At 41.2% G+C, this 25,032-nt stretch overlaps 1 long non-coding RNA gene across 1 annotated transcript in view; it reads left to right on the top strand.

Moving 5' to 3' along the window:
- The window catches only part of LOC129705622 (uncharacterized), a 29,459-nt gene extending 12,634 nt beyond the window's left edge, over positions 1-16,825 (top strand). Inside the window, exons 2-3 of the long non-coding RNA XR_008724926.1 lie at positions 12,013-12,090; positions 13,920-16,825. This is a non-coding gene — a long non-coding RNA (uncharacterized LOC129705622). The remainder of the gene's footprint in view (positions 1-12,012; positions 12,091-13,919) is intronic.
- The last annotated feature ends 8,207 nt before the right edge of the window (positions 16,826-25,032 follow it).

The raw sequence follows: 25,032 nt of genomic DNA, 5'->3' as shown, positions 1-25,032 counted from the left end.
CATCTGTTTACTTTCACCCTCTGCTCTCATTTCAATTTGGATTTTCAAAATCTCTCGCGAGTAGCAAACTGCAGAGACTGCATGAAGCTGAAAGTGAATGATAAGCTTTTGAAAATATCGGAAATAAAAAGAGTACTGAAGCGGTTTACTGAGACATCAGACCCCCCCCCCCCCCCCCCCCCCCCCCCCCCCCCCCCCCCCCCCCCCCCCCCCCCCCCCCCCCCCTGTGGTATTTGCTTATTTACTCATTGACAAAATATCGGGTCATCTGTCCGTACATGTACAGTACCAATGTAGCTGATGTCCAAATTTTGTTTGATAACAGCCAACATAATCAAGGACCAAAGATAGACACTAAGTGCTGGAGGAACTCGATGGGTCAGGCAGTATCTCTGGAGAATAAGGATGGGTGACATTTTGGGTTGGGACCCTTCTTCAGACCACTCACACCCAGGTCATCTACTGATCTCCGCTCTCCCATTGGGCAGTAGGTACCAAAACTTGAAAGCATGTACCATCAGATCCAAAAACAATTTCTTCCTCAATGTTATTAGACTCTTGAGTGGACCTCTTATAAGCTAAGGATGTATTCCTGATCTACCAGTCTACCCCGTTTCAGCCCTTGTGTTCTTTATTTTATTTGCTTTTTCCCTGTTGCTGCCACATTATATTCTGCATGGTTTGATTGTAATCATGTATGGATGATTTACCTGAATAACACACAATGTAATGTTTTTCACTGTATACAAGTTGCAGTAATAAACCAATACCAATAATGCTCTTGCACAATGCCTTGAGAAATTGTACAACACCAAATTTGCTGTATAATGGGAAATTATTCCTGTAAAGTCCAGTTTGTTTTAAAAGTTGAAGCATAAAAGTTCTTAAAATCTTCAACATTGCTTTCAAATTCCCTCCATGGCCCCTCTCTATCCCTTAATCTGTAATGTTCTCCAACCCAGTAAATCTTCCGATACCTATGCTCCTCTTATTCAGACCTTTTGCTCATCCCTGTATTCAATTGTTCCACCATGGTGGTCATGCCTTCAGCTGTCAAACTTGCACAATTCCCTCGCTAAACTGCTTTGCCTTTATTTCCTCCATTAAGATGTTCTTTAGAAATGATTTCTTTGACCAAGCTTTTGGCCAAGCTCCCTAATAGATAATTATGCAGCTGAATGTCAAGTTTTGTTTATCATGGTATCGGGAAGTGTCTTTATAAATCCAAGTGGTTGTTGAGAGAGAGAGATAGAGATAGAGGCAGGGAAACAGACAGACACACATACAGAAAAGGACAAAAGGGGGAGAGAGATAAAGGAGAGAGTCAGGCAGAGAGAGAGAGATAGAGAGAGAGGGGGCATGCAGACAGGGAGGGAAAGAGAGAGAGAGAGACAGAGACAGGGAGAGTGGGAGAGTGAGGGAGAGGAGGGAGAGGGAAGAGAGGGAGAGAGAGAGTAAGAGAGTGGATATTGTGGTTTAGTTCATGCTGTACATTCCTTTTATAGAGGCTACATAAATATTTGCCAGTCACAAATGAGTTCTATTTTATGACCAATGCCAATCATTCCAGATTTGTGAGTTTCTGAGTGGATGATGAGGCCAATACTAGAACCATTACTCTTCCACAGATGGGGCAGGGACATGGCTGAAAGTGCAGTAGGTGGGTAATTTATGAGGTAGTGCAGTCTTTCTTTCATATGTAAGGCTTCTGTGAGGTCCTGCTGCATAAAATGAATGCCCCTTCTCCACTTCAGCATACATGGTTAATGAGGATATTGCCTTTCTTCAAAGAGATTTTTGCCACATCCTTGCATAATTTTCTCCGTTTAGCTGGTAATCTTTTCCCTAGACAGAACGCAGAATAGAGAACGTAATTTATAAATTGTCATCCCTTCTGGTTCTTGTCATTATACATTAGGGAAGCAGTTGACAAAATGTTGCATCCTTCACGACCAAGTTCATGTTGACCGAGCGATATTACAATCTTTTCCTCCAATAAACAGAATGCACTCCCGACGTTTTAGTTCAATGATGCCAGGATGTCGTTCTGTGGCTCCGTAACAATAACCGGGTTTTGCAAATAATAGAAGTAAAAATGTGTAGAAATACCCAGTAGGGTGGCACAGTTGCTCAGCAGCTTGAGTTGTTGCCTTAATGCCCCTGTCCCACTTAGGAAACCTGAACGGAAACCTCTGGAGACTTTGCGCCCCACCCAACGTTTCCGTGCGGTTCCCGGAGGTTTTCGTCGGTCTCCCTACCTGCTCCCACTACCTGCAACTTCCGGCAACCACCTGCAACCTCCGGGAACCGCACGGAAACCTTAGGTGGGGCGCAAAGTCTCCAGAGGTTTCCGTTCAGGTTTCCTAAGTGGGACGGGGGCATTACAGTGCCAGAGACCCAGGTTTGATCCTGACTACACCTGCTGCCTGTACTGAGTTTGCACGTTCTCCCTGCGACCGCTTGGGTTTTCTCCGGGTGCTCCGGTTTTCTTCCCCATTTCAAAGACGTAGGTTAATTGGCTTCTGTAAATTGCCCCTAGTGCGTAGAACAGAATTAGTAGACAGGGGATTGTTGGTCAGCATGGACTCGGTGGGCCGAAGGACCTGTTTCCACACGATACCTCCACACTAAACAAAACAGAAGGTCAGTAGAAACGAGAAACAGAGAAAGAATATTAATATTTCAGTCATAAACACTCAACAACTGCATGTTTTAGTCATGGACTGCATTATCTTAAGGTGAGGGGAGAAAAGTTTAAAGGGGATCTGGGGCAATAAATTGTTACACTGGGAGGGACAGCAGGTACCGCAGCTGGAGCAGAGATGCTGCCTCACAGCGTGAGAGACCAGATTTTGTTCCTGACGTTTGGTGCTGTCTGCATGGAGTTTGCACTTTCTCTCTGTGATAGTGTGGGTTTCTTCTGGGTACTCCTGTTTCCTTCCACATGTCAAAGCTGTGCGGGTTTGTTGGGCAATTGGCCTCGGTAATATTTCCCCTGGGGCATGTAAGGTCTATGTGTAAGGGAGTGATGAGAAAACGGGATAACCCAGAACAAGCGTGAAAGGGTGATTGATGGTCTGTGTGGATTCAATTGGCTTGTTCCATGCTGTTGACGAAATTGAACTAAAATTGATGGGTGCCTGGGAATGCACTGCCAGGGCAGATACGACAGTGGCACTTAAGAGGCGTTTAGCTAGGCACGTGGATATGCAGGGAATGGAGATATGCAGGCAGAGGTCAGTTCAATCTGGCATCATGTTCAGTACAAACAGTGTGAGCCAAAGGGCCTGTTCCTACACTGTAATGTTATATATTCTATGTTCTATGGTATAGTCATAAAAACTCACATACTGCTTATTTTAGTGGAAGCTAAACTCTTTCTTAACTGTCAACATAATATTGGTCGATTTTCAATAATTTCTTGATATCAGCAAATCAATATGAAATACCACCTTCATTGCAGTATATTCAGTCCAATGAATAACCCCAGTTAATTTTCATTTAACACTGTCATCTATTTCTTGCAACAGATTAAATTTAATTTCCTAATATTGTTGCAATTGTTGTGGAGGGTAATATTAAAGTCGAAGAAAGTCTGAGTTTAGCAATATATCTTGTGTATCTTTACACTAGATGTCTTTTTAAATTCAACATTATTTATCATTTTATCCCAATATTGCAGAAAACCACACAAGCCATAATTAGTGAAGCCACAGGAGAGTTTTGACATTTATTCTCATGGCAGTGCAATCCACAAGTACCCCTTGTGTAATATATGCATAGAACATTTTGTCTTTTCAAAGTTGAGATCTATTGTAAGCACAAAGTCCCCTTTGTAGTCTAAATGATCATGTGAGGATTTGGGTTAAATGATTAAATGAATAAATTACCTGAATTATTTTTTGCAGCAAACACAAAACTAATTATAATTTCTATCTTAATTCATTAGTGCCACTAAAACTAAAATGACTCATGCCTTTCAGTGTGAAATGACAGCATAATTCTGAACATTTTGAATAGAAACATGGCACCCTACTGATCAGTCAACATGTTTAGTTTAAGATATTGATCTTCATATTCAAATGTCCAAGTGAACTTACCTCTGTATCCTTCTTCCAGTCGGGGAATCTCTTAATTCATTACGTTTTCAATTCCAGCTGCCTTCACAATCCACTATTTTGTTTACCCGATCAATGTTTGGTTGTGTCTTTAACTGTTTAGTCCCTATGTTCAGAACTTCCCCCCTCTTAAACCTCTCTGCTTCATTACTCTTTTTAAAGATCCCTCTAAATCTTAACCTAGTATTCACTTGAAGTTCAGCCTGATGAAGAGTCCTGACCCGAAAAGTCACCTTTCAGTGTTTTCCAGAGATGTTGCCTGACCTGCTGAGTTACTCCAGCAATGAGTGCCTTATTTTGTAAACCAGCATCTGCAATTCCATGTTTCTACTTCTTAATATTTCCTTAGGTGGCTCTGATTCGATTTTTGATTTGTGATGCCTTTGTCAACTACCTAAAGATGTTTGCCATGTTAAGGAGTTTCTACAAATTAAAATAAAACTGCAGATGCTGAAAATGTGAAATAAAAACTACAAAATACTGTACTCAGCACTTCTGACCAGCATCTTTCGAAATGTAAACAAACGAACAGAAAATGTTAAATATGCTCAGGAGGAATATGAACTCTGTTTTACTTTCGACTGACACTGACTGGACCTATGGTGTGTGTCTACCATTATCAGTTTCTATTGTTTATGAATGGAAGTTATTGTTATAGACTGATAGAGTCATACAGCATGGAAACAGGCCCTCATGCCCAACTCATCCATGCTGACCATGACGGCCCAACTAAGTTAATCCCATTTCCCCAATTATGTTCTTCTAACATTATACATTCTTTTCTATTGTTTATGCAGGAAGATTGTTTGTTATAGACTGATAGAGTCATACAGATAAGGGGGAAACGAGATGAGAAGCCCACATGCTCCAACTCTCTCCATGCTGAGGCCAGTTCATTGGCTATATTTAAGAGGGGAGTTAGATGTGGCCCCTAAGGGGATCAGGAGGTATGGAGAGAAAGTTACGGGATACTGATTGGATGATCCCCATGATCATATTGAATGGCGGTGCAGGCTCGAAGGGCCGAATGGCCTACTCCTGCACCTAATTTCTATCTTCTAACATTTCCTATCCATGTACCTGTCCAAATGTCTTTAAAATGTGGTAATTACACCTGTACAACCACCATGTTAATGACATCTTTCCTATAGGGTGGTGACCAAAACTGAACACAATACTCCAAGTGCAGCTTTACCAACATCATGTTCAACTGTAATATAACTTCCCAACATCTATACTCTGAAGAAGGGTTTTGGCCAGAAACGTTGCCTATTTCCTTCGCTCCATAAATGCTGCTGCACCTGCTGAGTTCCTCCAGCATTTTTGTGTACCTTTGATTTTCCAGCATCTGCAGTTTCTTCTTAAACACATCTATACTCACCACCCTATCTCCTTCAGGGAACTATATACTTGTACTCTTAGACACCCTTGTGTTACAACACTCCCATGGCACTACCATTCACTGCAAAGGACTTGTCCTGGTTTAGTTTCCCCAAATACAAATACTTATTTGAATTAAACTCCATTAGCCATTCCCCGGCCCATTGTTAATGATATATTTTAGTGACATTACAATACTTTGGCACAGAATGTTTTGATTAGGTATTGAATCTGTAGACTTTGCTTGGTTGGGTTCCTTTTCAAAATTCAATTGCATCTGTTTGGTCACTTTTCTCCGTAAGACAATATAGGTTAAGGCATTTATTAAATTAAATTTCACATCCCCTCACAGGTAGCAGGCTGAACCTCTGAGTTGCTGTTGCAGTACTCTCACAATACATTACCATGCAGAGGACCATTGAGCTTTAAAAACAAATATTTTAATATATCACATTTCAGAGTATTTCCACAAGTGCAACCAAGTCTGCAAGGACAATGGTAATGCAAGCCAACTAACATATTTCATTCCTCCTGAGCAGATGTGCACCACATAAAAAGCATTTTCATGAACTGAACTTACACTTTATCCTGTAAAAGACAAAGAGATTCAGAGCCATGTACTATAAACAAATTATGACGATAATTTTCTTATAATGGTGCTGAAGTTACTGACCTGAAATTACCAGGCACCATTTACTGTGCAGCTGCAATTCTTCATGAGTAATTAATTTAAAGGGAAACTCCAATCAGTTCACAAATGATACATACAAAATCGTAATGGAAAAAAATCGACGGATTTTATCCTGAATGCTGAATATTTTGAATGAATTCTTTTTCCTTTTTTCACTTTCAGTGAAGATATTGATTTCACAATGAAACGTTCTCTTTAAACGTTATTAAACATTTTCTTTACAATATATTTATGTATTGGTAATCCATTGCTGATTATGTTTGCCGGACTCAAAAGGGAAATTTTGTATTTATCTAATGCTCTTCACATTGTAAAATATTCCAAACATCCCAGAAATAGAATCAGATTTAAAATTACTATAGAGAAACACATTGAGATATGTGACTGAAAGCTTGGTCAAAGAGGTAGGTTGTAAAGAGTATCTTAAAAGAGAGAAAGGTGGAAATGTTTTCAGAAAATTAATACTTTTCGATTAGATCATTCACAATCTCAGAATATCCCAAAATGTTGTAAAGCAATTTGGTACTTTTTGAAGTGTAATCACCCTTTAAATGTAGGAATTTGCACAAGGCATGCATCCACAAGAGGCGATGTGTCAATGATCAAGTAATCTATTTATTGTAAGTGTGGTTGAAGGATTTAATATTGCATATGATGCTAGCCAGAATGAGTAAATTCTAGGGTCTAGTGGAGGACACTGAGGATGCAAAAGAAGCCAACCTTTTAGGAATAAATTGCTCTGAGTGAGGGGGTTACGGGAAAAATGAGAATATATGCGTGAGCATATTTAAATCAAGGCATTGGAGCATTGGGAGATAGAGTCAATCTTCAAGGATTGGGGAGGAACGAACAGGATTCCATTGAGTTTCAGATACAGGCAGGAGAATTTCAATCTCATGTTTATGGAGGTTGGGAATCCAGCTCGGAAAGAAATGGAATAGTCAATGGAATAGTTTGGAATAATAAAAGTATTAATAAGGGTTTGATCTGCAGGTGAGCTGATGCAGGGGCGGGGATAGATTGTCACTGAAGTGGAAATCAGCAGTCTTTACGATCGAGAGAATACTGGGTCAGATGTACTGCCTATGGTCAAACATAATGCATGCCGCTAAACAGCCTGGCTCAGTTTGAGACAGTAGCCTAGCAATGGATAGACTTGATGGCCGGGAAGGATGGTTCTGTTCTTCCCAGAGATTAACTGGAGGGGACGCAGAGTTGGTGTTGAACAAAGTGAATGAATGAAATGATACGGTGATGTGAGATCCAGGGGAGACAGACATTCACCTGCACCTCTTCCAACCTGGTCTACTGCTTTTGTTACATTGGTGAAACAAAGAGTGGGTAACTGACTGTTTTGAGGAGCAGCTGTATTCTGTCTACAATGGTTATCTCAAGCTTCTGGTTGTCTGTCATTTTAATTCTTCTTCCCACTCCCTCATTGACCTGTCTGTCCTTGCCTTTCTCCCTTGCTTTACAGTTTAGATTACCCAAACTCCCAGTATTCTTCTCTTCCTCACTCACCTGTCCATCTTGTTTTCATCTCCCTTTAATCATGTCTCCCCTTCCCCCCCCAACCTCCATCCTTCCAAACTGGTTCCATCAGCCCATCCAATTCTCATATCTGTTTTCTAAGACTTACCATCCCTCCCCCAACTGGTAGCATCTGCTCATTATCTTCTCCTCATCTCATTCCACCAACTCAATCGCACCACATCCCCTCCCTGTACTGTTATGGACTGGCAATCATCCCTCTTCTCTCTCAGTGTTGATCTCCACTCGATACATTTTACCTCACAGATGCTGCTTGACCCATGGAGTTCTTCCTGTGTTATTTTGTTTTGTTCCAGATTACGACATCTGCAATCACTTTTGTCTTTCAAAGAAGGTTTATTTTATAGTAAAGTAACGCAGTTTTGTGCCGTTATGTTAATATTTTGCAATATTGTGCAATTATCCCTGAGTGCAGGAGGATGAGGGTTGATCTTATGTGGGTGTACAAAATCATGGGAGGAATAGATCGGGTAGATGCACAGAGTCTCTTGCCCAGAGTAGGGGAATCGAGAACCAGAGGACATAGGTTTAAGGTGAGGGGGAAAAGATTTAAAAGTAACCTCAGGGGTAACTTTTTTTACACAAAGGATAGTGGGTGTATGAAATGAGCTGCTGGAGGAGGTAGTTGAAGTGGGTACTATCACAATGTTTAAGAAACATTTGGACAGGTACACGTATAGGACAGATTTAGAGGGACATGGGCCAAATGCAGGCAGGTGGAACGTATGGATGGGATATGTTGGTTGATGTGGGCAAGTAGGGCTGATGGGCCTGCTTTCACGTTGTAGACCCTATAACCCTATGACTCTAACAGGGACCAACACCAAATATTTTATGCTGTTTACATTTTGTAGAGAAACTAAGCTCAAAGTGATATTATGTTCATCTCTCATTCGTATAGTCTGTCCTGTTGGACATATCCTACAGCCCTGCTATCAGGAACACGTAACACAGGCAGAAAAGTATAACTAGAATTGAATTGTCACTTTAACTCATTTGATCTTATCAAATGAGCAAAATCCCCCTTATCCCTCAAACAGATGCATCGCAGATGCAGTATAATATAGATAAATGTGAGGTTATCCGCTTTGGCGGCAAAAACAAGGGGGCAGATTATTATCTCAATGGGGTTAGGTTAGGTAAGGGGGAGGTACAGCGAGACCTGGGCGTCCTTGTACACTGGTCACTGAAAGTTGGCTTACAGGTACAGCAGGCAGTGAAGAAAGCTAATGGAATGTTGGCCTTCATAACAAGAGGATTTCAGTATAGGAGTAAAGAGGTTCTTCTGCAGTTGCAAAGGCTCTGGTAAGACCACATCTGGAGTATTGTGTACAGTTTTGGTCTCCTAATTTGAGGAAGGACATCCTTGTGATTGAGGCAGTGCAGCGTAGGTTCACAAGATTGATCCCATGGGATGGCAGGACTGTCATACGAGGAAAGATTGAAAAGACTAGGCTGGTATTCACTGGAGTTTAGAAGGATGAGGGGGGATCTTATAGAAACATATAAAATTATAAAAGGACTGGACAAGCTCGATGGAGGAAAAATGTTCCCAATGTTGGGCGAGTCCAGAACCAGGGGCCACAGTCTTAGAATAAAGGGGAGGCCATTTAAGACTGTGAGAAAAAAACTTTTTCACCCAGAGAGTTGTGAATTTGTGGAATTCCCTGCCAGAGGGCAGTGGAGGGCAAATCACTGGATGGATTTAAAAGAGAGTTAAATAGAGCTCTAGGGGCTAGTGGGATCAAGGGATATGGGGAGAAGGCAGGCACGGGTTATCGATTGGGGACGATCAGCCATGATCACAATGAATGGTGGTGATGGCTCGAAGTGCCGAATGGCCTCCTCCTGCACCTATTTTCTATGTTTCTATGTAAACACTTTATCTGCTACTGAAAATGATCTTATGCTTAATTTTAATGAAGGATCTCACACATTAAATAATAAACTCTATTTTTCTTTCTGCAGATGCTGCCTGACCAGCTTAGTATTTCCAGCACTGACTAGTTTTACTGTCATTCCTGATTAATTTTACTGTTTGTATTCCTTGTTGTCAGGTTCCCCCCCAGCCAACAATGAACCATTGTACATTTCCTTGAACGTTGTCGGCTTTGATCTGTCCTTTTCACACCTTACATGCTCTTTGTATCCTTCCATATCTCTAGTTTCCTTCTACCTGACTATCATCATGAAAAAGGGTCTCGACCTGAAAGATCACCTATTCCTTCTCTCCAGAGATGCTGCCTGTCCCGCTGAGTTACTTCAGCATTTTGTGTCCATCCTGGTGTAAACCAGCATCAGCAGTGCCTTCTTACACATATTCTGATTTATGTCAGATATGCAGTATCTGCAGTATTTTTCTTTTATTGTTCTGGCAATACACTATATTCTTCCTGAGTTGGGAATTTTCAAATATCTTCAGTCATGACAAATTATATTTTGAGACATTATGAGGTATTGCAATACAGTGTTATTATCCTCCTGACAGGAAAAGTAATAACATAGTCTCAATGTGTAGGAATGAACTGCAGATGCTAGTTTACACCTAACATAGACATAATATGCTGGAGTAACTCAGCGGGACAGGAAGCATCTCTGGATAGAAGGAATGGGTGATGTTTTCGGCCAAGACCCTTCTTCAGACCGCATCAGTCCAGCATTTTATAAATATCTATAACATAGTCTAAAATGTATTTCAACACTGGAGACACAAGATCAGAATAAGGACAAGAACAATGATTGCACATTTAAGTTAAATCATTTAAAATTACAAACTAGAGCATTTTCCGACACATGCAATTGACACTACATCAATAACTTGACATTAGACTTTTTATAGACTTTTTAAATAGACTTTTTAAGACTATTTAGGACAAATAAGACTTTACCAGGGATATTATGAACAAGAACTGGCATGTTTTAAGAAGTATCTTAAATCAAGGTGGGGGAGTAGAGCTTTATGAAGGATATTCTACAGCTGAAGGAATGATCGTCAATAATTGATTTTAAAGAGTTGATCAATAACAAGGATGCAGTCTTAGTAACAAACTGTTGATGGAATAAGGCAACGGCCTGAATAAAATCAATTTCATCTGTTCTGACCAGCCTGGAAGTGCATGTGGGATCATACATTTCCTGAAGGTGTTCTTCCTGCGTTCTCTCCTGGTATTGCTTTTAAAAAAAAACTTATTTGTGTCTATATCCCTGGTTTGCAGAGTATTACTAGGTGTTACGCCTTTGAGCAACGCCTTGGGTCTCCGAGTTATTATATCGCCGTTTTTAGTTCACGAAATATTAAATATTCTAATAGAATGTCATAGGCCGTAAATTATACAATTCATGAACCGAAGCGTTTTCGAGCAGTTTTCGCCTCGTTTTCTCTTAGCCCCGTGAAGGTATAAACTGACGTATGCTTCTGTAAAACAATATTTTTTTTTTAAACCCTCGCCAGCATCCCAGTATCCCAGTGATGTTAATTCTCCGTCTTGTCTTTAATTACAACGGGACCTTCCCACCTTCAAATTAAGCTTCATAAGTAATTTCGAGCGCTGTGGCGAGACAGCCAGGTTACGGTGCACCGAATTAGTTTTAGCTCGCCTGTACTCCCTAGCGAGTACATCTATTAACATTATAATCTCAAACACTGTTTTTCATGTATACACTATTGTCACTAAATCAACTCCTTAGAGTCTACAGAGACACTGACCCATGGCAATTCAGCGAAAGTGTAATTATCTCTGTGTAACTTGGGATAGATTTAAGAGATTACATTTCAACTAAATCTATATCAATGCTAATTTTACAAGACTCCAGGTGCTAGCCACTAGGAGATGGCGTACTTGTCCAACAGCCTGCTTTAGAAACGAAAGGAGCTTGCTGTGTATCGAAGCAAGAGAAATGATGGCCCCTCAAAACAAAAATTACACATATTTTTTTCGCAAAATAGGTTTGTATAATGCAAAGTACAACAAAAGCACGCATGCTGAATTAACATTACACAAAAGATTTCCCCCCCAAATCTCTTCATATTCTCCCACTGCTCAATGTTTAATGGCTAATCGTTAATGATAATCAAAAATAATGGAGCCACTGATCGGAATTAGAAGGTGTGAAATGCTCTAATGCCTCGACAGTTCGCGAATATAATATCTAAAGAGTGTTTCTATTCATTTTTCCCCACAAATGTCTGAATTAAAATGGCTCCTTGTGCGCCTGGATTCAAGCCACAATTCTACATTTGTTCTGTATTATTATTTTTTTCTCTTTCTCCAGAGGGAATTAGAAAGTCTTGCTGTTCTTTTAAGCATAGGCTGGGATTCGACAACTTCGCTTGAAGCCGCGCCGTCCCAGGTGAGTGAATCGTTATGAGCAGGATATTAAAAAAAAAATAGATGATTTGAAAGGATTCAGATCTTTAACACGCCTGTGTATCGACATAATGAATTTTTTTTTTAAAGCCCCAAACCCTTCATTGTAGGTCGAAAGGTTTGGAAACAGCAAGCGACGGCTTTGCAATATATCTAAAAATAACTTGTTACAGTATGAGGCTATGCATTATTTCGGAAATGCATTATTTTCATTTAAAATTATATTTGAATGCCTCCGATGGTCAATAATAACTAATAACGCATTATGTCACAAAAAAAACAAACAAATAGAATGAGATAATACGCGGAGTGAACATTTCATTGACTGGCTAATAGATATCGTGCTGGAAGCACGGGAGGAGAAGGCAAGAGTGCGCCATGCGTGAGTTAGCAGCAGAGATTTATCAGCGCAAAAGGGATTTTTTTTCCCTCTGTATAAATAATTGACGGAATATTTGAAATAATTCAAGAAAGGGAAATAAGACGAAGTAAATCGGGCCAATAACAGCGGCAAATCGCCCGGAAAGAGAAGCCAGGAAGAACAGGCAATTTACATTTTGTGGCTTTTCAACTATATGACAACAATGATAACGGAAATATCGTGAAGATAATTGAAAAGATTACTTCTCGCGTTTTTAAAAGTGAGGCGATGTAAACAAAGCGACAGCAATTGCAAAAATCCGTAGCTGTGTATAATTTAGATTTACATTACACTGTTGGATTGCTTCGCCCTCTCTTCCTTAATCATCATGTTTTCTACAATATTCCGCCACGACAAATTTAGAAGGTTGAACTTATTACATTATTCATCTTAAGTATTGTTCGGGGTCGCACAAAACACGAAGCGGTTGACATAAATGTTTTTGGATGTGGTAATTCAATCGACATTGTATAAAAAAAAGCGATGGGAAATTGACATCCTGGCTTCTTGAGGTAATGGGGACCAATATATATATATTCCTTTAAATCGACTCATGAAATCTTAAATCAGCTCCTGTTTGTCTTAAAATCCCATCCGATAATTGACTTGCTTAAGACCTTCTCTTAATTATGCTTTTAGTTAAGGACAATTTAAGGCACGCTCCATATGAAGGCCAATAATTGCAAATTGCATTACAAAACCAACAGATGTAGCCAGCTTTCAGCTGATAAAGGTATCTGAATGAAAATCAACCAGAAAAAGGAAAGTTGACGATAAATGAGTCAGTGTGTCCAAGTACCTTGAGAATACAGGGGACATTTCATTATGCACAATGTACAGAGACTTTAAGTCTTCTGGCATGATTGTTTTCATATTTCTTTGACATATATTGATTCGGAGGCAGCTGCAAGGCTTTGTCACAAGAGAGAAGGGCAGTCAAAATATATTAGCTTGATGGCATAACTTGAACAGGAATTCTGTAGCCAGATATATGACAGTCAAGCACATGACCAACTCCTGGCCATCCTACAGAAGCGAGGATTGGGAAAGCAAATCCCTTTTCTTTGTATCTCTGAAGAAGTGCATTGTGCTTTTCCATTAAAAAATATATACGATATCCTGAAATGTCAACATATCGATGTAATCTTCTCGGATGGGGAAGCCTTGAGTTTTCTTTGCAGATTCAAATACTCGTAATTTAAAAATATATAACATATTCAATAGAAGGAGGTGCCGGCACCTTGTTAGAGGTAGTGCATTACTCCCACTCTGTCACTCGCTAACCTTAAAGATGTCTCCTTCCCCCTAACTCTTGCAAATAGCACTTGTAAATTTTATACAATTAGTCTACGCTTACTGTCTGTTGTTTTTGTTTCTTCTCTCTCTTAAAGGAAGAACATTTTGAAAAGCACTCGATTGAACAACGCGAGGGGAACACTTGCCAAGAGACTGACCAGTTTGGCACAAGAGAACGTGAAGAGCAATAATTGCAAAACAGATTGCCCAACCAACAGATGTAGACGGTATCTGTCGGGAAAGGAGAAACAAAAGCCTTCTGAATGAAACATGGGGGGGAATGGGTTCAAATAGATCATAACGAAAATTAGACAGTGTGCCAAATTACCCAATCGGAAAACCGATGCCAGGACATGGATTTCCATTCCGATGCAAACGTACTTCAAATCTAGGTTGTGTAGGAAGGAACTTCAGGTGATGGTGTATATCGAAGATAAGCATTCTGCGTCTATCTTCGGTTAAAATCCGGGTTATGGGTTTACACGAATTATTCTCGCAACACAAGGAACAGCGGATATTGTTTGTCAAACAATTAGTAAACGTTTAGTTTATTTGTCATTTGGGGATTCTGTGCTGTTTTGCACGTGCATTGGTATATACAATATTCATAGAATTGATGGGGATGTCTTTCACATATCAATGCGGTGTACACATTGTCCATGGCGTGTGCGAATATTGCACTGTAGTTATCTGTAAAACATCTGAATAAACCAAGTGCATCTAAATTATTTTTCAACCATTTCATAGAGCACGGATAACTGAAACATCAACCCCCATCTCCGAAAAGTGAAACCTGTGCAATTTATTTTTGCCACCCACAGCGATGCACCTTGTTCGTTTCTTCCATTTCACAATTGTTAGGAGGCGATATTGCAAAACAATAGTTCGCTTCTTGCATTTAATGTCAATCTATGTTGAAATTGCCGTGTCTGTCACGTTAAAAACACCACACACACAATAGCTGGCCAAAGAGATCCGAAGTGCCCCAATAATGTGAACATTCCTTTGATAGCGTGGTCATTTTCTGGAAAGCTCCGGAGGTGATGATGAAAGGTAGCTTTCTTCCAGTGGCTTGTTTTGGTTCGGGATTCAAGCTGACACAATAGTGCACGGTCTAACAGGGAATGAAATCTCAGTTTGATAGTCATGCTGCAGAGGTATTGCGATGAAATGCAATTTAACATCCAAAACCAATTCTGTGTCGGAAACACAGAACTAATCGTCGCCGCCCTGCAGCCCACTTGAGCAGGAGCCTTGAAGAAAACTCAGGCGGAAACTTTTGAATCAGTTTTCACTCGTTTACTTTTCCCGACGTAGCGAATTTGAGATTTGGGCATGTTATATCTATATTGAATGTTGACTTTTCAATTTCACATATCACTGCCAAACTTAAAGTGATGCATTGAAAGTATTGGTTATGTTTTAGGCACCAGATCTCGTTTCGAAACGCTTGGATTAGGAAGTTAGTTAACAAATGATATGTGCAAATCGAATTACTGTTCTTCGTCATAATCAAAGTGATACTTTTCAGAGAGACTAGAAGGCGAATAACATGACTCCCATCACCCTACTAACATTATACAATTTCAAATCTTATGTCAATGTTAACACCCTAGTAACATAAAACAGTTTCAAACTGATACTGTACCTAGTGTTAACATTCAGTTCTTAGTTTTCAATGAAGACTTTAACCATTAGTAGTCCATTAGCGAAGTGTTTCTATTGATTTTTTAAATGAACTCTCAGGCTAATCCCAACATTGCAATATGACACTCCAAGGGATGAATTCAGGTCTCAGAATTATTAGTTGATGGAAATGTGGGAAAGGGAATTTTTTTAAATACTGAGACTTTACATTCCACGTGTACACGCCTTAGACATTTCTAAGCAGAGGACACAGATCTGTGAAACCTTAATTTAGTGATCTCGTTTTACTTTGGTCGTTTCAAGTTACAGTAAAAACACATTGAACACTAAAGATTGGTTGGGATTGAACAGGTTGGGAATTTTATTACACAAAATACATTATATAATGACATTGTTTCCATAATAGGGCGAAGGGAAAACACCACCGATCACAAATCTTGAAGGTGGCACAGTATCACACTTTGTGTGGTGTGACGGTCAGGAAGTTTTCTTGACAATGATCACAATTAATTTGCTATTTCTCGTCGTTGGTCACAGTGACTGCTCGGACCTCACAGATACAAACGGGGAGAACTCAGAACAAACCTCAAAATGACGAGCCGTCCGTTATTGGCTCACTTGACAGGGGAAAAAACGACCCTATTATCTGTCACATTACCTTCAAAATGAGCTAATATCATTCTTTGCTTTGGAGCTGAAATAAGCAGTGGGGTACCAGAAGTGGTCACAAAAAAACTATTTTGATTGCATAACAGTGGTCTCTCTTTTTTTTTGCTTGCGCTGATTCGCATACAATGACGAAGGACATTGAACTTAACCATAGAACATCGAGATGTTGCTTGTTAATGCCTGTCAGGTTTACTAAACACATCTTTTCATTCATTATGAACACGAATTTAACGCACCGCGGCCGTGTTCTGTGGCCTTTTATTTCAGTCCGGTTACATTTCCAGTGAATGGCAAGGAAGTGTAAAATTCTGCCTGCGATAATTAAACTGTTGCTGTCTCAAATAAACTGTCGATATTTAACCATGATAGACGCCATGGATGTTGATTTAACATACGATCATATGGTGGTTACATTCATGGCGATTTGCGTTATTCCAGGTATTAATGCAGTAATTACTTTATAAACACTTGATCCCAAATCCCTTTATAATATTATCCACCACTCATTATAAACAGCGACATAGATAAGAACACGGCTTATTGTATGAAACAGCTACGAAAGTAACTCAAACTGAAATCTGTAAAATAAAACACGTCATATTAACTTTAATTCACCAATTTACCATACAATATGTATTTTGAGCAGACTCTACGATCGGAGCTCTCAAACGCCAAAATTATCGAGTATTCTACTTCGCAAAAAAATGCCTTAGCGCGAAAAGGCAGAAATATTTCCAAGAAAATTAAATGTTTTAAAACCAAAATCGTTTTTTTTTTAAATTATATTTGAGTTTGTGATAGTTGCTGTTCTTCCTAAGTATAGGACCCTCGCATTCTATCTTTAAACACGATTTAATTGCGATCTGTAAGAGCACTTATCTTCCATATAAACTTTCGTGCCCGAATACAATGCAACATTTTTAAAGTTGCAATGCGCTTAAGTTCGAAAATGCAATATCAATGTGGGGACGAAAGTGGATCGGTTAAATGCTGTTGGAAGGTGTGCTTCCCGAAGCCGAGCATCAGGTTATTGTGCTGGGGGGGGGGGGGGGAGGGGGGAGGGGTTCAGAGGGAGTGGAGCGAAAGAGGGAAACAATTGATCCCAAATATGAGCGAACGAGCTGGGTTTATTGTGAACGGATTGCTTTAATCTCCGCGCTCTCTCATTCCTTTCACCCGCTGACGCTGCTGAAACTGTACACCTCGCTGGAATGTCGAGATCGGAGCGAATTCACAGGATCTCGCACTAAACAAACACTCAGAGATTCTGGAATTGGTAACATGTTGATTTGAGTAAACGCTATTCCATGTGTACAGTGCTTGGCGTTACATATTGCCTTTCAAATGTGCAGTCTTGCACACCATACATTGGCATCGAGGAGATCATTTATTTACACGGTTGCAGAAAACATTTAAACCATAAGTGGAGTCCCAGTGAGCGGAGAGGTGGTTACCGTAGTTTTAAATAAACTGCACCACTTAAAAAAAAAACATTGATTACATTCTGAAGACTAATCATTCTTTCTTAACTTCTTGCCCCCACCCCCCACCCCCCACCTAACTTCCACGCAACATTTGTCACGAAAGTTTCTGCGGCTGTTATGATACACAATCCATTCCCCATGACATTCTGAGAGTGAAAGAATTATCTCGCAGAGAGGGAGAGAGAGAGGATTGTCGATGATACGCAAATGTTAGGCTGTAAAAGTCACATCTTCGCTCTCTCGTGTCTTCTGTTCCGAGTGTGGGTAACAGATGGCAAAGTCAGCCACTGACAATCTTGAACACATTGTGACTTGCAACCGAGAGTGAAATATTCAGTGGCATTTAAAATTAAATAGACTCTAATGCTTTCGGTAATACTAATTACGTTTTCATTCAACTTTCGCTCAATAAATCAACATTTAAAGATGGGATGATACTCCATTGGTAAAAAGAGGGCTATTCCGCCCTTTGTGAGTCGATGCAAACAATGCTTCCATTCTCCCTCACACACACAAAACACGATAAGACTCCGAAACATCTGTCCAGCTTGCCATTTGAACGAAAGCCAAACCAAAGGACACTCGCCTCCCCTTTTATTTCGCCATTGCAACCAGGTTTTTTTTTTGTTTCTTTTCTTACAATGTGAACTTTAAAGAGAGGGCGAGATAGAGGGAAAGAGAAATCCAGAATCCATATTCCCCAACGGGAATGGGCATAGTTTATTTATCCTCGCCACTCTTCGCGACCGCACTTGGCAAACGACGGGAGGACTAGCGAACGTGTTATTACTGAGTTCTTTCCCGGGAGCTGCAGTTTTTTCTATACCATGCCACGTTGTGTTGGTGAGCCACTATACAACGGGATGCAGCCGCACTATTTTTGTTCTCTCTCTGAAAGCCACAGGGAAATGGACTCCATGCTTGACTAACAACAGTTTTTTTTTCTTCCCACTATACATATGTAAAGGAAAGCCCAATAAAACGCACGGATAAAGGCTTTCGATGCTAAGAAACCTCGTCCAGACAAAAAGCTCCACTTGTGATTCTTCAAAGCTTCCCCCAAAGCTACCAGTACACTAAAGAACTCCACAGTCAATACCTCTGATTGGAAAATAAATAGCTTGTGGATAAAAAAAAAACAGCCCCATTGTCACGCCGTGAATGTGGGTTTACATACAACAGCTTTGCTGGGGTAGGAAGGCTGAGAGTGAGTCGAGAAAAAAACAACACAATTCTTGGTTAGGACGGGCCTAAAGCAAGATAAGTTGCACATTTTTTCGGAAATAGAATTGGAACACCCCAGAATTTTTTTTTCCAGTGTCCCTCTGCCGACCCTTAACGTAAATACAACAAGTTGTTAGTTGTTAAAAGTTTAAGCGGTATTGTTGTGGACGGCTGACACTGTTACAAGCAGGATCTTTTTTTAAAGCGGCCGATATATCCAGGATGTTTAAGAAGGAACTGCAAATGCTAGAACATCGAAGGAGGATAAAAATGCTGGAGAAACTCAGCGGGTGCAGCAGCATCTATGGTGCGAAGGAAATAGGCAACGTTTCGGGCCGAAATCCTTCTTCAGACTCATATCCAGGAGACTGGATTAACTTTTCTTGGAACTTTTTAATAGCTTTGAGCATTCACGTACAGTTAAAAGCTCACAGCTCCTCGGGTGCATCACTGCCAACGAGTCAGTTGCACCGTGGCTACTGGTTCAGAAATTTGCCTCGCCCGGTTCATATTGTAAACTACTCTAACGCAGGCATTTGTTAATGAAGCTACATAGGTTTGTTTTGATTTGCAAGATTTTACAAGTAAAAATGATGAACTGTTTTTGCTCCCTAAAACCCAGCCATCTCCTGCATGCCATTAGCATATAAATTAGTTGCACTTGCAGACACTGCTATCTCTCATAAAAAAGTATCTGGAAACGTAAAAAAATATAATCAGAAATTGCTTGCATCTTTAACAACCTTCCAGGACTGAAAGGCTGCCGGTTTGTTAATGAACACCCTTAATGAGTTAATCCTTAATTCATCCCTGACGTTGAACAAGACCAAATGAAACCATTTTGTCTGTCACACTGAGAATTTTCCTTTTTGCCAACCAGCTATAGTTCATAGATAACAACTCCAAGCGGATTATAATAAGACAATTTAATTGGTATCCTGTAAAAGACATCACCCCGTTTTATGTGATTTCAAAGCCAAGGATAGCATTGTTTAACCCGGCCACATGCAATTTATAGTTCTTTTAACACTGTCTTTATTAGTGCAGTCAGGGCCATTTCCACAGCTGCAGCCCGAACCGCTAATTGAATCTAAAGAGAGTTGTAGTTTGGTATTTGCATCTTCAAACTCTTTTTTTCTCTCTGCCTTTAATTCACACAAGTAGTTCTAACAATATGCGGGTCAAGGACTATGGTGGTGCTTCAAGCCCGTTTAGTTAAAGACATGCTAATTGAAGCACACCTGTCATTGAACACGATTGAGTTTTGGACAAACTCCTCCCGCTTTCAGCTCGGCCAAATGATTAGCACAATTTAAACTAACGTGGGTTTTTTTTTCTTTCTAGCAAAGCTGGTAACTCACCCAATCACTCCGGTGGGCGAGAGGTTGTCACGCAGTTTAGCATGGAGTGGGCGAGACGCCCTCTTGCGGCCCACCATGTTACCAGCAGATGTAAATAAATCGGAATTAGAATCCTAAAAAAGTTAGAGGATTTCGCACTGGGAAAGTAGGAAATAGACGATCATATTGCAACACAAAATGCTTTGATTAAAAAATAAAGAAACGTTTAGCTCTCAGTAGATTGACAAATTCAGTTGAAATAGTTCAACCATGCTTTGTTATGTGAAGACACTCAAGTTTGTACATAGAACCAGGAACAAGACCCTTCGGCCCACAATATCCGTGCTGAACTTGATGCCAAGTCAAAATTAAGTTTTAACTCGGAAGATAGACACAAAATGCAGGAGTAACTCAACGGGTCAGACAGCATCTATGGAGAAGAGAATAAGTGACATTTCGGGCTGAGACCTTTCTTCAGACTGCATCGAGAGAGGGTGTTGCGGAACTCCAATCGGAGAGAGGGGAACGAACGTCTTCAAAGTAGGCATACCTTGAGGAGATTTCGCAGTGGAGCAGACAATTGGAAAGAACTGCAAATGCTGGTTTACGCCGACCGGCTGAGTTACTTCAGCATTTTGTGTGTATCTTCGGTGTAAACCAGCATCTGCAGTTCCTTCCTACACGTTAAATATTAACTCGATTGATCCAAACGCGGATCAAACTACACTCGGATAGCATGCATCTTCAATGATGAGTTCAACGTCATTGACTCGTGGTACTTTATTCTTATATCGATTGATTTATTGAAAGATGCCACGTGGAACCAGGCTCTTCTACACACCGAGTTAACACTGACCCGTTCACATTAGTTCTATGTGTTTAAGAAGGAACTGCAGTTGCTGGAAAATCGAAGGTACACAAAAATGCTGGAAAACTCAGCGGGTGCAGCAGCATCTACGGAGCGAAGGAAATAGGCAACGTTGCAACAGCATCGCTTCATAGATGCTGCTGCACCCGCTGAGTTTCTCCAGCATTTTTGTGCACATTAGTTCTATCCTAGACCATTTTCTGCCTATATGCTAGGCCAAATAACCTACAAATCTGCACATCTTTGGGATGTGGGAGGAAACCGGAGCACCCAGAGGAAACCCACTCCACACATCAGCACCCGAGATCGGGTTCGAACCCGGGTCTCTGCCGCCGTGAGGCAGCGTCTCTACCAGCTGCGCAATCCATATTATCACAATGATGGCAAAACTTTTGCTTACTTGAGACAATCACCATCTTGTGGAAAAACTGAGAAACATTTTCAGTGGATTCGCCCCAACAAGTCTTGTTCATTTTGTTTATTGACTTCCCTCTATCATCTTTACTATGGATGTCCAGTCCCACTCCCTCATCTTTACTATGGATGTCCAGTCACTCTACACCTCAATTTCTCACCAGGTTGGTGTTAAATCCCTCATTTTCTTCCTCGACTGCAGAACCAGCCAAATTCCATCTACCAACACACTCCTCCACCTAGCGGAGCTGGTTGTTACTCTTACCAACTTATCATTCGACTCCTCGCACTTCCTCCAAATCCAAGGCATAGCTATGGGCACTCGCATGGGCCCCAGCTATGGCTGCCTCTTTGTAGGGTACATCAAACAATCACTGATCCAGGCATACACTGGCCCTATCCTCGAACTCTACCTCCGCTACATGACGACTGCATTGGTGCTACCTCCTGCACCCATGCAGAACTCACTGACTATCAACTTCACCACTATTTTCCATCCTGCACTCAAATTCACTTGGACCATCTCCGACAACTCTCTACCATTTCTTTATCTCACTATCTCCATCACAGGAGACACACTATTGACTGACATCTATTACAAACCCACTGGCTCCCATAGCTATCTAGACTACACTTCTTCCCACCCCCTGCTTCCACCCCTACTCCCAATTCCTCCATCTACGCCACATCTGTGCCCAGGATGAGGTTTTCCATACCAGGTCATCGGAGATGTCCTCATTCTTTAAGCACTGGGGGTTCCCTCTTCCATTATAGATGAGGCTCTCACTAGGGTCTCCTCGATATCCCACAGCTCCGCTCTTGCTCCCCCTCCCCCCAGTCGTAACAAGGACAGAGTCTCCCTTGACCTCACCTTCCACCCACCAACCATCGCATACAACATATAATCCTCTGACATTTTCGCCACCTCCAACGGGATCCCACTACTGTCCACATCTTCCCATCTCCACCCCTTTCTGCTTTCCGCAGAGACCGTTCCCTCCGAAACTCCCTGGCCAACTCATCCCTTCCCATCCAAACCACCCCCTCCCCACGTACTTTCCGCTGATACAACACCTATACCTTTACCTCCCACCAATCCCCCCCCCCCCCCCCCCCAATCCATCCAGGGACCACAACAGTTTTTTCAGGTGTGGCAGAGGTTCACTTGCACCTCCTCCAACCTCATCTACTGTATCCGCTGTTCCAGGTGTCAACTTCTCTACATCGACGAGACCAAGCGCAGACTCGGCGATCGTTTCGCTGAACACCTCCACTCAGTCCGCCTTAACCTACCTGATCTCCCGGTTGCTCAGCACTTTATCTCCCCCTCTCATTCCCAATCTGACCTTTCTGTCCTGGGTCGTTCAGTCTGAAGAAGGGTCTCGACCCGAAACATCACCCATTCCTTCTCTCCAGAGATGCTGCCTGTCCCGCTGAGTTACTCCAACATTTTTGTGTCTACCTTCGATTTAAACCAGCATCTGCAGTTGTTTCCTACACATACCTTCTGTCCTGGGCCTCCTCCATTGTCAGAGTGAGGCCCAGCGCAAATTGGAGGAACAGCGTCTCATATTTCGCTTGGGTAGTTAACACTCCAGCGGTATGAACATTGACTTCTCTAACTTCAGGTAGCCCTTGTTTTTCCCCTCTCTCTCCATCCCCCCCCTTCCCAGTTCTCCCATCAGTCTTACAGTCTCCGGCCTCATTCTATCTCGTCCCACTCACTCTCCTGACATCAGTCTGAAGAAGGGTCTCGACCCGAAACGTCACCCATTCCTTCTCTCCAGAGATGCTGCCTGTCCCGCTGAGTTACTCCAACATTTTGTGTCTACCTTCGTTTATTGACTTGCAGGTCGGATCGTGCCCAGCAATTAATTCTAAACAATTTCTTACTTTGGACTCGCCAATCTCTCTTTATTTACATCACTGGGTCAGATTTTGACGTTTGTTTCGAACCGGTGGGATCGATGACATGGACGCGCTAAAATGACTTTCCTCGCGTTTCCTTAATTGCAATAAAAAATACATGTTATGAAAAATTCGGTGGGATCTATGACACGGAAGGTCGGGGTATGTTGAAATTACTAAAATATGTTTGCAGACCTTATTTTCAAAACTAAAAAAAAGACTACAGGCATAGCTTAAGTGAGGGAAGCATGCAGCTGTTAAATAATCCACGTCTAAGCGAAACATCGGTGTGGAAAAGCTTTCAATTGTCAGAGTAACAGCCGATGGAACAGTTATTAATGCAGTTGTAACAGGGGGAGGCCGCGCCGCGTTTTGAACAGGGACATGAGATAATCTGCGCAGAAATACAGGCTCCGCAGGCAATTAAAACAAAGCAGCGAAATGATTGGGGGAATGATTAATTATTAATGTTTGGCATAATTACACAGAAATGATGCAGCTTTAGTGAGTCGCACGGTTAGACCGACCTAACAAGGTGCAATTGACATTAAATTGCTCTACGGTGCAATACTCGGGCGCTGGGATATTTCTGAAAGTCGCCATCAATGTCCGTCTTCAAGCACAAATTAATCGTAACATTGGATAGACACTAAATGCTGGAGTAATTCAGCTTTCTTCAGACCCGATCCGAAACGTCACCCATTCCTTCTCTCCAGAGATGCTGCCTGTCCCGCTGAGTTACTCCAGCATTTTGTGCCTCTGTTCGGTTTAAACCAGCATCTGCTGTTCCTTTCTACACATTAATCGTGGCATTAGTTGGTTGTTCAGCCATTGTGAAATCGTTTCTGAGTTATCTATTGTCCATTCTTCTAGATAGGTTTCGGTATTAAGTGCGGCCGCTATTGAAATGAAACTGCCGAGAGTTTATGTGTAGGAAGGACCTGCAGTTGCTGGTTTAAACTGAAGATCTTTGCACTGAATGCTGCACCCTTTAATCTGTGCATTGTGGACGGCTTGATCATATTCATGTATAACATTTTCTTTGACTGGATATCTAGCAAAAAAAAGTTTTTCTCCGTACCTCAATACAAGTGACTATAATAAACTAAACTAAACTGAACTATCTTGCACCAAACTCCAGTTACGGAGGGACCAACATGACCAATGGATGAATTTTAGTCCACCAGCTCATGAATCATTTTGTAATTGCAAATTATTCCACTTTGCTCTAATAGTATTATTTCAAAAGTGGCAACGCTTATCTGGAACTGATCAAACAAATTCATTGTGGGATTCAGGTAGGGCTGGTCAGTATGAGCTACCTTGTCAAATGGAGTGGTCATATTCCTGAAGAAACAAGGAATTGAGGATGCTGGTTTACAAAAAAGGGTTGGAGTAACTCAACGGGTCAGGCAGCATCTCCGGGGAATATGGACAAGGGGATTTGTCACTCAGTTTGAAACGTCACTTATCCATGTTCTCCAGAGATGGTGCCTGACCCACTGAGTTAGTCCAGCATGTTGCGTTTTCTAAAGTGCTTAATTCTTCATTCGAAACTGCATTCTGCTAAGTGCAAGGAATTTTGGTTCTTTATCACCGAATGATTGCTTCTAATGACCTGAAGTACATACATAAGGTCAATGTATCAGAGAGT

Source organism: Leucoraja erinacea, chromosome 18 (genome assembly GCF_028641065.1).
Source record: "Leucoraja erinacea ecotype New England chromosome 18, Leri_hhj_1, whole genome shotgun sequence".
In the NCBI taxonomy this organism is placed as follows: Eukaryota; Metazoa; Chordata; class Chondrichthyes; order Rajiformes; family Rajidae; genus Leucoraja; species Leucoraja erinaceus.
The sequence above is the reverse complement of the archived record's forward strand: the minus strand, read 5'-3'. Positions and strand labels throughout refer to the sequence as shown.